Genomic DNA, 14039 nt, shown 5'->3' with positions numbered 1-14039 from the left:
ATAAATTGAGAATATCAAGCTTTGGACTTGAAGCAGAGTGACTAGAGCCTTATTTTTATGCAAAAAATATTCAAATAACAAAACCATAGATGTCACATTCAAGTTCTAACTTGATATACGTATTAAAGCTTGCATGTTATGGCAAAACGTTCATCAAAAAATATTATCAAACCCGGAGCCTCTAGATTGGGTTTTAAAGAACTCTTGCATGTTCATCAACACTCCAGCAAAGATCTAAACCATATCTTATAAAAATAAAAAAAAAAACTCTTAACACATAGCTCAAAGCCTCAAGAACAACATATATGAACTCAAAGCCATAGGATCACGTTCCCAGACCCAAAATCACAACTTAAGAGCCAAAACATAAACTATTTTGGGCTAATCATTTTCGGTCACTTTGAAATCATGCAAAACCTCTTTCATAAAAATACTATCATGCTTTAAATCTAATCCTAACTTGCATATAAACATGTTAGCACTTAGCATATCAAGATCTACCCAATATTTCACCAAAAATATCACAAAATTGCCAAACTGCCACATAAACATCAAAATTGTCAACATCGAAACCTTTCCATCATCAAACCAAATTTTCACCCATTAAAACGTCATGAAAAATTCAAAAATACATATCCATGTAAACTAGATTCAGTATAGAAGGAAAGAAAAATAGGATTAAGCCAAAGAAGGATCACTTACAACAGTTGGAACGCAAGAACATAGATTGCTAAGAAATATTTCTCTCAACTCTCTCTCAATTTGCTCTAGAAAAGTGAGAAAAATGGCTAAGTGTGTGAAGTAAATTGCAAGGGGCGTGGGGTATAAGGAAGGTCTGACATGGGGGAGCTTGAATAACCCTTGGATGGGAGGGTGGTAGCTGAAATGGTAGAGAAAAGAGGGCTGCACAATAGTTGATTTTCTGCTGCTATTCTAGCCAAGTGGGTGGGGGTTGATGTGGGTTAGTTTGGTTGCCATTAAGCCCCAATTTGAGGCCAATCATGATGTGGCATGACACCCAAATCATGGCCTTGTAAGAGGAAAGAAACTTGCTCAAGAACCTTGGCCAAAAGGGGTGGTTTTGGTGGGACTAAATGGGGTTAACCGAATGGTGTCTAGTTTGTGGTTTAATTAGGGTTTCGGTCATTACTTAGTTCAAATCAAACTTTTCTTAGTTAAATGAAATTACCAAGATGTAAGGAAGTGATTAACGGTGTAAGAGTGTGTAATTGAGGGGTTAATTGTATGAGAAAGTGATTTAATCAAGTGATAGAACACTTCATCAAAATTGAATAATTTAGGGTTTGGAAACCAAATTTAGGGTTTTGGCAATCACATTGGATTTAGGTCTCGTTTGATTACACAGTTTAGATATGATGAGATGAGATGTTGTATTAAAATTGAATAAAATATTGTTATAATATAAATTTTTAATATTAGTTTTATTTTGAGATTTGAAAAAATTGAATTGTTTATTATATTTGTGTGGAAATTTGTGAAAGTTGTAATGATTATATCAGATGACATAGTTTGAATTTGGATATCTAAATCACCCCTTAGGGTTTCGGTTGGATTTCAATGGTTTGAGTTTTCATTAGGGTTGAAACCCTTTTTTGTTTGACCAAATAGTATTTATGTTGGAAGGAATAGTGTTAGGTGTTAGAGGCATGGTGGCATGGCTTGAATCACACTACATCTCCTTTACATTTTTCGTCCACTTGACATTTGTCCTAGCTTTTCTAATTGGATGGCTAGGATTGTACCATGTGTCAAACTAAAAAGTAACCCTAGTGATCCTAAGTGGATTTGGACATCCTACATGGCAATTTGATAGTTGGTTGAACCAGTTGTCACATGGCACTCTCCCGAGAGTTACTATTTATCCAAAAATTCTCAAAACTTTTTATTGTACCATAAGATCTTACATATTCGTATGATTATAATGGTGCAATTTATTTTGTAAAATTCTACTCTTAAGTGCCTTAGTTAAATAGAAGTGCACTCTTATCTATTATTCACCCTAGATTTAGAAATTCACTGAACGAATTTCTTCCGAGTTGTTACAACTGGTATCAAAATTTTCTGCCTTTGGATAAATTCATGTCATATAGGAATAAGTACTAGATATTAGGCTTTAACCTTAGTTTATAGGCTTGGGTTTTTAGGAGTCTAGGGGTAAGCAAAAGTAATGAGTTTGAGTCCTATGGCAGGAAAGTCGTCACAGTGCAACCTAGGCTACCATGGAATGATCAACCCAAGGATGTGCATGAAGAAGAATCCCCACACAAAGATGGAAGCTTCGTCACAGCTTAGGTGATGAATTTCATAACGGACATGATACAATGATAGCAAGAGCTCTTCTAGCAGCTACTACACCAACAATGAACGTATGTAGAGTAGTAGCAATAGGCCCAACATCAGCATGTTGAGCAAAGATGTTCTTACGAGCATTTTCTGGCATACTAATACTTGAGATTCATTGGAAATGAGGGACCCTTAAAGGTTGGGAAATGAATTATAGATCCAGAGAGCACATTTGAGACTTGTGGGTGCACTGAGGACCAAAATGTGTTGTGCATTGGGTACTTGTTATAAGGTGGGACACAAAGTAGTGATTACTCATTATGGAGTTAGGATCTCTAGAAGCCGTAACCTAGCACAAGTTCAAGAGGGAGTTCAATGACTACCTCTTCCCTACCATTGTGAAGCAACATAATAAATGAGAGTTTGTCAATCTAGTGCAGGCGATATGACAATGGAACAATATGCCATTAAGTTTATGGAGCTGAGAATGTTCATTTTGCTTCTCATATCTACAGAAGAAATGCATGTTGAACATTTTCAAGATGGGTTGCAACCACAGATACTATCCCAAGTTGCCTGCCTAAAACTTTGAACTTCCAAAGGTTAGTGAAAGTCTTCTTTATTGCAGAACCTGAACACTAGTGGCGGAACCACATGCATCTCATGCCCCCCGCCCCCACCCCCCAATTTTTTTTTTTTGAAAAATAAAAATATACCTTAGTTTTTATTCATAATTTTATAAATATAGAAAATGCCCCCCTAAAAAAAATTTATAATCTTTATATATTCTATAAAATTTTAATATATTTAGAAATGTCTTTTCAATTTTTTTCCTTTAGTCTCAAAATGTTATATAATTCCTATATATTATATATTTTCAAGAGTGTGGTCTCACCAAAATTAAATCAAAACTAAGTTTAGGAGAAATAATAAACTCACTAATATGGATCCCAAAGTTTTTTGTTATACAATAATAGGCTTCTTAATTTGGAATCTAAAATAAAAATACAAGAAAAATCATTTAAAATTGGTGATCTATATGGAAAATAGTTGAAAGATTTTTTATCCTCTAGACTTCATTAAGCAAGAAAAATCTTATTTAAGGTTTCTATTATAATATTATATGTTTAATGTGATATGAAAATATGTACTAGAAAGAAAGATGACATTCTAAAAAATTACTTGATAGTTTATATGAAATAAATAAATTCTAAATATTTCATTATAAAAATAATAATAGATAAATATTATTTTATGAAACATTATCGTTAAAAACCTAAAACATCTATTAAGATGTTTTCTTTTTAGAATTATATTTTTATGAGTATATTGCAAATTATCAAGATATAACTATGTATATATTTTCTATATATATATATAGAAAATGCCCCCCTTAAAAAAATATTTATAATCTTTATATATTCTATAAAATTTTAATATATTTAGAAATATCTTTTCAATTTTTTTCCTATAGTCTCAAAATGTTATATAATTCCTATATATTATATATTTTCAAGAGTGTGGTCTCACCAAAATTAAATCAAAACTAAGTTTAGGAGAAATAATAAACTCACTAATATGGATCCCAAAGTTTTTTGTTATACAATAATAGGCTTCTTAATTTGGAATCTAAAGTAAAAATACAAGAAAAATCATTTAAAATTGGTGATCTATATGAAAGATAGTTGAAAGATTTTTTATCCTCTAGACTTCATTAAGCAAGAAAAATCGTATTTAAGGTTTCTATTATAATATTATATGCTAATTAATGTGATATAAAAATATGTACTAGAAAGAAAGATGACATTCTAATAAATCACTTGATAATTTATATAAAATAAATAAATTCTAAATATTTCATTATAAAAATAATAATAGATAAATATTAGTTTATGAAACATTATCGTTAAAAACCTGAAACATCTATTAAGATGTTTTCCTTTTAAAATTTTATTTTTATGAGTATATTGCAAATTATCAAAATATAATTATATATATATATATTTATGTTCTTATGATTTTTAAATTTCAATGTATCGCACTCACGCTAGACAATTTGGCCCCCCTTTAAAAAATTCCTGGTTCCACCACTGATGAACACCACAGTCTAGCGACCTTTAAAACTGGATAGAAGAGGAGGACTTATATTGGAGAAGGGAGCAGTTCAGGATCTCTCCAAAAGTTTGTATCCATATCTTGAGTGCATCCACAAGCATGTAAAGAGTTCAGAGGGGAGGCCAGATACTTGTGTGTCATCAGTGAAACAGTCCTCATGAAGGAGAGTGCCAACAAGTGCAACAACGAGTTATAGATATGGGCAGATCAGGCACTTTGCCAGGGAATGCCCTATGATGGTCGAAGAAAGTAGGCCTAATGTGGCTAGAGGAAGAAAGGGCTAGAAACAACCATTGCAAGTACATGTCGATGCTTTGATGCCTAGAGAAGTCGGCGATGAGGCCCCAAAGACCTAAGAGGTTGGCTAAGTTATTTGTATTTTGGATGTTAAGTTTAGATTTTGAGAGCAAGAGCATTCAACTGTATTAGGAAGAGTCAAATTGATTAAATACCATGCAGGTAGTTTGTTTGACTCAAGTACATCCTAGTCGCTCATATCTACCATATTTGCTCGAATGTATAGTTTGCAAACGAAGTCAATGTAGCAAAGTGTGGCAGTGGCTTTACTGACTGGCAAAGTGATATTATGTAGACAAGTTGCATTAAGTTGCCCCTCAGAATTGGAAGGGTGAGTGCTGGCAGCAAATCTTATAGTGTTTAACCTACTTGGCTTCGACATTATATTAGCGATGGACTAGCTGTTCTAGCCAAAGTTTTGAATTTTGTTTCAATGACCATTTTTGTTGAGGTATTAGAATGAAATATTTTAGTTTTATTTCGTTTTGATATACCGTTTCGGGATTGTTGTTATATGAATATATATATACACACACAAAATTATATTATAAAATAACATCAATACAATTCTTAACATACTTTACCAATAGGATTATATGGGGAATATAGGCTACTTAGCACTACATACAACTGAGTAACAGTGTCAGTCATTCACAATCAAATCTCAATCTATGGGAGCTTATTTTTTAGCCTAAGTACAATAGATAGATAAATATTGCTTGTATTAAAAATCATTGTAATTTGATTAATATGATCTAGAAAATTACTATACATTATTGTTTTATGAAAATATATTAAGAGCACTAGATGACGAGTATACAAATTTTTTCCAAAAAATAAACCAAAAAAAAAAAAAGATCAGTAGAGGACAAGTTTATAAATTTTCTCAAGAAAAACAAAAGAAAGAAAGAAAAATTGTTTAAAAAAAAGGGAACAGTTGTCAAACTTTGTAAGTGTGCATAGTAGGATAGATATCATCATTTCCTCAACTTTGAATCTAAAAAGTAAAGTGGGTACACGTTGACCCCACCGGCCGTTGGGCCTAGAGGACTACTACCTGTTAGCTATAAATATCGCAAATCGAAATACTTATTCCGGCCTAAACACCAGAATTTGGCCTGAATTGACCATAATAGACTGAAATGACTAGATTTTGATCCAAAACAGAATAGTCCACTACACTATACCAGTACAAAAAATCCAACCATTCCAACCGGAATGGAACGGAATTTAACACTTTGGTTCCAACACCACACTAGTAGCATCAACATATGAAATTAAGTCGTTAGTTTTCACCCATATTCCACAGCCACCATGAAACAACCATAGTAGTTTGAACACCTTTGTGCCATAAAAGCTCGTGACTTGTCTCTTATCATTTTGTATAACTCCTTGCTATTACCAACTTGGATGCAAGCCTCCATCATAGTGACCAGCCACACCACCAAATCCCTACGCAGAGAAATAAACTTGCTAACTTTCCTCATCCTCTTCGTGATTCTAAGAGACCTATCATCCTCTCTAGAAAAGATGAAAGTTTTTAATCCACCAACAATCTCTTCAAGAAACCCATCAAGAAAATAATGAGAGAAAAAGCAAAAGTCAAAAAGAAAATGAGAATTTTTGTGTGATGCCCTCAAATCCCACATATGGACACGGGAAAATCGAGACGTTTGGATGGTGACATCACGGGTCACCACCCTATCGCCAAGTGCCAAGTGTGTGTACATGCAACAAGTGTGCAATTAAAAACACTCAGCGGATAACGAAAGTCTCATAACTAAGTACCAGAATTTTTCTTTGTTTAATACAAATCCGTTCAAAACATACATAATAAAATATTACAAGCTACAAATATAGTTTCAAACCAAACTACAAAGCATGAAACTCCAAATCAATACTTCGGCAGAGCCGCATCCTCGGGCTCAGCCTCCTCCTCCTCCTCGATCTCTGCATCAAAAACTACGGTACCAAAATGGTGCTACAGGTAAGTAAGATCCAAACGCCACAAGATAAAAATATATTAAACTCAAACAATATGCATGAAAGAATGCAAATGTGCATATCCCATAAAACCACATTTTTCCACGCACGTCAAAATCCCATTTTGGCCCAGAACATATTCTTTAAACATAACCTCGCTATTATCCCCGATAATGGCCCAAAAACCAAACCATCAGAGCACTATAGGTGGGAATTGCAGGCGGGACTCTATCACCATCCCTGCTCACCACTGTCCCTATGCGTGCACCGTAGGTGGGAATCACAGGCGGGATTCTACCACCGTCCCTACTTACCACCATCCCTACGCCGCGTGCACCGTAGGCGGGAACCACAGGTGGGATTCTACCACCGTCCCTGTTTACCACCATCCCTACACATGCCTCTGACTCAAACCAGTCAATCCAATTGTTCATATATACCAAAAACATTTCTCGCTTGAAAGGCCAGTTTTCAAGTTCCAACACATGTACATGCATGCAATGCACACCTCAAGATACAAAACATCCAACCAAGCACAAAAACAACAAAAACCAAGCAACTCTGTCCTCAATTCCTCCGACCCCCGAACTCCTCGGACTCAGTCCGGAATCAACCAACCAGTCAAATAATTTATTGTAAAAGTAAAAATATATTTAAATCTAAAATAGAGTTTGGAAAATACTTACAACGCTATAAGGTATTTTTCGAAGGATCACGACGTTGCAAACGGCGAAGAAAAAGCAACGTAACAGTATATTTTACACTATGGTCGTGGGTAGTAAAATACCCACTTTCGAACGGGGACAAACCAAGACTTAGGATTGATAGGGAATGGCCTAGAGATAATTATGAAGCTAAAGGAAGTGAGTTTTGGCCGTGGGTGGCGGTGGAAATGGCGGTGGAAGTGCAAAAATGCCAAATCGGAGTTGAGCTCGTGGGAGCTGCTCCGACAACAGATCGGGGCTAGAATTGGGTGGGTTAGGACGGCAAGGGGTAGGGGATGAAGTGGTAAAAAGATGGTGGCCTGAGGTAGAGCGACGGTGCTGGAAATGGCCAAAAGCCGTGCGGAAAGGTGGGGCTCTAGGGGGTTAACGGCGGCTCGGATGGGGCTGATTTTTGGTGCGGGTGTTCACCGGCTAGAGGGAGATTTTTCTGGGTGAGAGGTGTCGGCCACGTCGCCGGCGAGCGGCGGGTCTGGGTGGGCGAGTTGGACGGCGACGGGAAGAGAGGGAGAGAGCTGTTCGCGTGGGGAGAAGGAAAAAGAAGAAGAAGAAAAGAAAAAGAAAGAAAGGAGAAAAGAAGAAAAGGAATAAGGACAAAGAAAAAGGGAAAAAGAAAAAAGAGAAAAGAAAAGATGGAGAAAGAAAATGGGGTCCAATCCTCACTTTCGGAGCCCAAAAACTGATCCGACGAAAACTATATTAAAAACCATAAAACGACTAAAATAAATTAAACACCACATCAAATAAAATAAAACCAATTTAAAATAAAATAATTTAAAATAAAAGAACCAATATATTAATTAAATTAAAAACTCCTTCAGTGAAAATATATGTAAAAACGGGATGTCACATCCTCCCCCCTTAAAAAGAAATTTCGTCCTCAAAATTTGTGAGGTCAAACATCAGCGCCAAAAGATTAATCTCCCATTAAAACTTCGAATCACTACTAATTCTTCAAAATCAATACAAAATTTGAATACCTACATATCTCCAAAAATTATGCTTTCACGCGCACTCTGATAACTTGCCAAAATACATAAAGGTTATATCCTCATAAATTAACATTATCAAGTACAAGCTCAATCCACACCTAATCACAAGAAAACCTTTACCACATTTCTATAGAAAATAATATACCTTCAAAAACCACAAATCTCCACTCATTCCTCAGTTGGCCATCGCTACCCTAATCAAAAAATCAACATTCCACAAAAATACATCCATTGATTGATGACAGAAATTAATACTAATCAACTTCCAAGCCCCAAATTGAAAACACTAACATCATCCCAAAATACACCTGTCTCTTCTAAAGATAAGGAGCATATCCAAAAGGCCCAAATCCTTCCCGGCCAACCAACGAGAGAGCCTATAACTCCTGTCCGATATCCCACACTTCAAGCTCATTGCCTATATTTTGAATAACATTTAAGCTTGCAATAACTAACTCACTATAAACTAAAATTGACTTCACCTAGACATAATCGAAACGCTCTTGGTAACTCACCCACCTACTTGTACTCTCAAAAACTCTAGTTTTAGCACATTTAATTCCTTTAATGGCACTCCACAAATAAATCTCAAGACAGGCCATACTGTTTAAATCTTCAATCCATCAAAAACTATTAAACAACACTCATGGATCCTAATGCTTTATTACTTCATACATATGATTATGCTACCCACCATTGATGCATAAGTTTCAACTTCCAAGATTACACCACACATGGTGACCTAACAATCTCTTTTCAAGTTAAATAACAATATCCCTAATTCTCCCAACTAGATACTTGATCTCCAAAGAAAAGTATAGTCTCACAAATTTAAATTCCTATGACTTCAAGTCGCAATTAATTCTCAAGATAAAACAAAACAGTTGTTTCAAACCATCATCCCAATGGGTAACCCACTTCGACTGCACATTTCGTTCAACTTACCAAACAACTCAAAGCCAAAATCTCTTGAATTTAATATTATCACACAGATTCCTCTTCAACTCCTACCAAGCCAAAAATAGATGTGACTAGGACCAACGCTCTCCGAAATCCATACACACTTACCATTACTACTCATCGATCTCATGCATTCTTAGCCAACACCAAAATCATTCAAACGTACAAGTGATCCATCACTACATTTTCATCATCTGGACTTATATCCTCAACTCAACAAGAATCATTGCTGAATCTATTCAACTTATATTCTTAAATCAGCAACTAGCCATTGCTTAAAGTTTGGTACCTAGAATGACCTTAAACCTGCTAAGAATCCATTCCCAAAAGTCTACGGATCATATAGCCTCAAATTCAATCGTATTCAATACCAACACAAAATCTACTATTTCCAACACCCAGATGGACCTATATCTTTCGAATCAATAAAATCATTTCCTAAAATCTGCTACTACAATCTCGAGTTAACAATAATTATATTCTAAACTAGCTCGATATCTTCAATCCTCAAAGAAATCTACTCTAAAAAAATTTTCATATCAATAACTCAACTCTAATCAACCCCATTTTAATGGTTACAAACTAATCACTCACTAGAGTAGATCAAGCTACAGCACTAAGTCTATAAAACTAAGAACTCAATTCTTATTATAAATCAGTCCTTCAACTCTGCAATTCTAAAACCTTAAATCAAATAAAAATCATCTTCAGGAACTTCTAAGATCAATGAACTTATATCCCATAACAGAAAAATTGACTCCCAAATCTTTCAAATTCTGAAACATTAATGGATAATAAATCATTTTCTGAAATTCTCAAGATTGATGGCTTTAATACAAAACATTCACGCTAAAAGCTTGTAAAATCTAAAGCCCCAATTGCCACTAAATTACTCATCCGAATCAACGAAATCTAAAACTTGAAATTTAATTATTTCCCCCAAAGCTTGTCGAACCTAACATCTTAATTACCATAAACTTATTTTCCTAAAATCTATAGGCCCCAAACCTTAAATAAAATTCCCTTAACATATCCTTAAAGTTCGTTGAACCTACACTCTCCTATCCTATAGCCTCGTTACATAAATTCTACAAAACCTTGACCTCAATCATCCTAAGCGACTTAAAGCTAATTTCTCCCCTCATTGCTACGTGAGTTCCCACCTTACAAAGATTGCCTAACCATGATATTCCCTTCAGACCTCAACATCATACAAGCAAACCACATCGCTAAAAAAAATTCAAGCCTACTACACTAAATGTTCATGCCTACTAATAGTATCCTCGATTATACCACCTTCCTGCCACAATACAACCTTTGACCCCTTTTAAGAAAACAAATAAAACCAACAACATAAAACCAAAACTAAAACCGAAACCACATAACAAGAAAACAAAAAGAAACCAGCATGCAATAACATAACTAAATAGATAAATACAAACATGCTAGCTCAAATAAATTCAAATCAAATAAAACAAATCAAATAGCAACTTTACTTAAAATAAATTTCAAATCGCAACTTTAAAAACCTTCAAGTACTACACCTACGGGACATGTGGTTTTACCCAGAGCCAAACCGCTCTAATTCCACTTGTGACGCCCCTAAATCTCATGTACGGATACGGAAAAATCGAGACGTCCGGATGGTGACATCACGGGTCACCACCCTATCGCCAAGTGCCAAGTGTGTGTACATGCAACAAGTGTGCAATTAAAAACATGCAACGGATAACGAAAGTCTCATAACTAAGTACCAGAATTTTTCTTTGTTTAATACAAATCCGTTCAAAACATACATAATAAAATATTACAAGCTACAAATATAGTTTCAAACCAAACTACAAAGAATGAAACTCCAAATCAATACTTCGGCGGAGTCGCATCCTCGGGCTCAGCCTTCTCCTCCTCCTCGATCTCTCCATCAAAAACTACGGTACCAAAATGGTGCCGCAGGTAAGTAAGATCCAAACGCCACAAGATAAAAACATATTCAATTCAAATAATATGCATGAAAGAATACAAATGTACATATCCCATAAAACCACGTTTTTCCACGCACGCCAAAATCCCATTTTGGCCTAGAACATATCCTTTAAACATAACCTCGCCATTATCGGGCCATTATCCCCAATAATGGCTCAAAAACCAAACCATCAGAGCACTGTAGGAGGGAATCACATGCGGGACTCTACCACCATCGCTACTCACCACTGTCCCTATGCGTGCACCGTAGGTGGGAATCACAGGTGGGATTCTACCACCGTCCCTGCTTACCACCATCCCTACGCCGTGCACCGTAGGCGGGAACCATAGGCGGGATTCTACCACCATCCATGTTTACCACCATCCCTACACGTGCCTCTGACTCAAACCAGTCAATCCAATCGTTCACATATACCAAAAACATTTCTCGCTTGAAAGCCCAGTTTTCAAGTTTCAACACATGTACATGCATGCAATGCACACTTCAAGATACAAAACATCCAACCAAGCACAAAAATAACAAAAATCAAGCAACTCCGTCCCCAATCCCTCCGACCGACGAACTCCTCGGACTCAGTCCGGAATCAACCAACCAGTCAAATAATTTATTGTAAGAGAAAAAATATATTTAAATCTAAAATAGAGTTTGGAAAATACTTACAGCGCTATAAGATATTTTTTGAAAGATCACGATGTTGCAAACGGCGGAAAAAAAACAACGTAACAGTGTATTTTACACTGTGGCTGTGGGTAGTAAAATACCCACTTTAGAACGGGGACAAACCAAGACTTGGGATTGATAGGGAATGGCCTAGAAATGATTATGAAGTTAAAGGAAGTGAGTTTTGACCGTGGGTAGCAGTGGAAATGGCGGTGGAAGTGCAAAAAGGCCAAATCAAATTTGAGCTCATGGGAACTACTCCGGCAACGGATCGGGGCCGAAATTGGGTGGGTTACGACGGCAAGAGCTAGGGGATGAAGTGGTAAAAAGATGGTGGCCGGAGGTGGAGTAACGACGCTGGAAATGGCCAAAAGCCGTGCGGAAAGGTGGGGCTCTAGGAGGTTAACAACGGCTCGGATGGGGCTGATTTTTGGTGGGGTGTTCACCGGCCGGAGGGGGATTTTTCTAGGTGGGAGGTGTCGGCCACTTCGCCGGCGAGCGGCAGGTCTGGGTGGGCGAGTTGGACGGCGACGGGAGAGAGCTATTCACTCGGGGAGAAGGAAAAAGAAGAAGAAGAAAAGAAAAAGAAAGAAAGGAGAAAAGAAGAAAAAGAAAAAGAAAAAAGAAAAAGGGAAAAAGGAAAAAGAGAAAAGAAAAGATGGAGAAAAAAATGAGGTCCAATCCTCACATTCGGAGTCCAAAAACTGATCCGACGAAAATGATATTAAAAACCATAAAACGACTAAAATAAATTAAACACCACATCAAATAAAATAAAACCAATTTAAAATAAAAGAACCAATATATTAATTAAATTAAAAACTCATTCAATGAAAATACACGTAAAAAGGGGATGTCACATTTTGTTTCTCAATATGTGTAAGTAACACAATATAACTTAATTGTCAAACTAGGGAAAAAAGATCAAAACTATAAATAACTTTTTAATAGTGGAGTTTTTTAAGAAACTTCAGCACTTCAAAACTCTATCATGAAAAGCACGCCGAGTCCTAAACAGGGTCACTTATAGGGGGTGTATATAGACCAGATTTTTTCCATTCGATTAGTGATCCAGGTGAATCTAGGCGATTATCCTCTTGGATTGGTCTTGTGAGGGGGTAGGGCGGGGGGGTGGGGAGGGAAGGCAAGGTTGGTAAATAGCATTCTACCTGCTTGGGTTTGGGTACAAATACCATGTATTGACTCAATACCTGGATCCCAATTTTAATTTTTTAAAAATCAACTATGTACAAAACGACGTCATTTTACAATGGGAGTAAACACCCATGTCGTCATGCCGAGTTCTACCTCCCAGACTTTCCGACTCTCTCTCTCACTCTCTCTCTCTCTCTCTCTCTCTCTCTCTCTCTCCCTCTCTCTCTCTCTCTATTACTCTCGCCGAAACACTTAATTTTCAAACGCCATCGTCATTGGTTGCCTTCATAGAGAAGTTGTCGATATGTCTCTCTCTAATCTTGAATTGTTGTATTAACTAGTTTTTCTTTCAAATATGTCAGTATGGTACAATGTTTTGTTCAATCACATATTTATCGGCCTAATTCTACTTTTCTTTCTTCTTTTTTTCCCCTTCCTTTTCCTTTGAATTTTGATCTGTGATTTTTTTCCTTATTTTTTCTAGTCTCTAGCCTATTTGTTTCGATTTTTTTCTTTATGTTTATTACCCTCGTAAAAATATGCTACTGAAACCATTTTTTTCATTTTTTGTTTGCGAACTATATAACCCATTTGGATATGAACTTTGAAACCCAGAATGAGAACATAGAATTTAAACTTTGTAACCAAGACCTTCATTTGTAATCCAAGATTTGTATTACAAATAGATTACAAATCCTATCTTCATTTGTAGCCCTAAAAATAGATTGCAAATAGATTACAAATCCTTACCATATATATACTAAAGTGTTTCTATATTTTGCACAACGAAAAGGGCACGTCTCTAAATGGTGATTCCTTGTCATGTCTGAGGATACATGTAGCAGTAAGATTGAGAGTGATTATATA

The sequence above is a fragment of the Carya illinoinensis genome, chromosome 10, assembly GCF_018687715.1.
Source record: "Carya illinoinensis cultivar Pawnee chromosome 10, C.illinoinensisPawnee_v1, whole genome shotgun sequence".
In the NCBI taxonomy this organism is placed as follows: Eukaryota; Viridiplantae; Streptophyta; class Magnoliopsida; order Fagales; family Juglandaceae; genus Carya; species Carya illinoinensis.
The sequence above is the reverse complement of the archived record's forward strand: the minus strand, read 5'-3'. Positions refer to the sequence as shown.